We start from the raw sequence: 1748 nt of genomic DNA on the forward strand, positions 1-1748 counted from the left end.
GAGGATGAGCTTATCTCCAAGGAAGGTAGCAAAAATGATAGAACAACCATGCCAAAGAAAGGAGGGCCACATAAACAAAGCCAACAACTAGGTCTGGAGTCATCTGGAAGGTGGACCATTGGAACAAACTCGCCCAAACTGGATCATCGCGGGTGCATAATTGGTCTGTCGCGCTAACATCGCTATTACATAATGGATATAGTCATGTCATCGCGGGAAACTACAAACAATAGTTGCACTAGCACATGAAATTCGACCATCGCGGGAATCACGTGTACTTCCGTGATGGCAGTGCTTCTGGACTATTTTGGAGCATCCATCAGCGCATTTATTTGGCCAACAGACGCGATGAGGCAGAAACTTTGGCAAAGTGGGTCATTTGGCAACATCAGAGAGCATGAGCATGAATGATTTTGGACTCATGACATAGTAGGAAGACTGGGATGAAGGCAGTGACAAATTATTGTGTAACAGGCCCTTGAGCCTAATTCCGTCTAAGCCTCCACCGACTATGTGAATCTACAAGATGACAAACCAGTTGTTGTTCTCAACCCAATGATTGAAAATTATGATGACAGCTTCCCATAATTCTATTTCTCTCTGACTATTGAGGACAAAATCCTTCACAACTGCCTTTTGGACACTGGAGCCAACCATAATCTAATGCCCAAGGCTATCATGGATGAGTTGGCTTGACATTACCAAGCCTTATCATGACCTATTTTCTTTTTACTCTAGAAAAGTGAAATGTCTAGGATTAATCAAGGATCTAGCCATCACTTTGTCTCAGCTGCCCATGAAGAGCATGATGATGGATATTATGGTAGAAGATGTACCCCCAAGTTTGGTATGTTGCTTTCCAGAGGTTGGATCAAGAGATTAGGTGGAACATTACAAAATGATCTGTCATATGCTATTGTCCCAGTTTTTGGAGGTGAGAGAACAAGATTATACACAGAAGCTTAGTTGGCTTATATCATCAGTGATGAAATAAATACCACTAATCATCCCATCTATGATGTCGACACTGATTTTGGAGCTTGTATTCTTTAGATTAAAGAATCCCATTTGGCCTCCATGCAGCTTAAGAAACCAGTTTTCCAGATCACAGAGGAAGAAGGCCCACAAATTTGGGACATGTTCTTTGATGGAGCTTGCTCTAAGGCTGCTGCAGGGGCAGGAGTAGTCCTTGTGTCCCCCACATAGGAATGCATTCATTTATCTTTCAAATTAACTTTTCAAGTCACAAATAACATAGTAGAGTATGAAGCCTTGATATTGGGGTTAAATGCTGCTAAAGAAATGGGTATCAAAGGTATGAAAGTGTTTGGAGATGCAGACCTTATCATTTAGTGGGTCAACAAAACTTTCTAATAAAGCATCCAAGGTTGAAAGCATACAGAGATGAGGTATGGAAGCTCAAGGACTCTTTTAATATCTTCAACATTTCCTACATCCCAAGAATGAAGAACCAACTTGCTGATTCCCTTGTTGTGTCTGCTAGCACATTTATTCCTCCTTTGCCGCCTATGTTGAATTATGAAGTTCAGGTGAAATATAGACCATCTCTGCCTGACAATGTCAAATACAGGAAATTTTTTGAAGATGATGATGAAATTAATAGGTTTTTACAAGTCATTGATGAATTTTCTGAAATGCACATCGACCAAGAAAACAAAACCATGGAAGAATGCAACCAGTCCAAGCTAAAGGATGAGATTGGTCAGGATAGCATTGTTCAACTGCCT

This window comes from Pinus tabuliformis, chromosome J, assembly GCF_031772625.1.
Source record: "Pinus tabuliformis cultivar Carrire ecotype Pingquan chromosome J, CPIR1, whole genome shotgun sequence".
In the NCBI taxonomy this organism is placed as follows: domain Eukaryota; kingdom Viridiplantae; phylum Streptophyta; class Pinopsida; order Pinales; family Pinaceae; genus Pinus; species Pinus tabuliformis.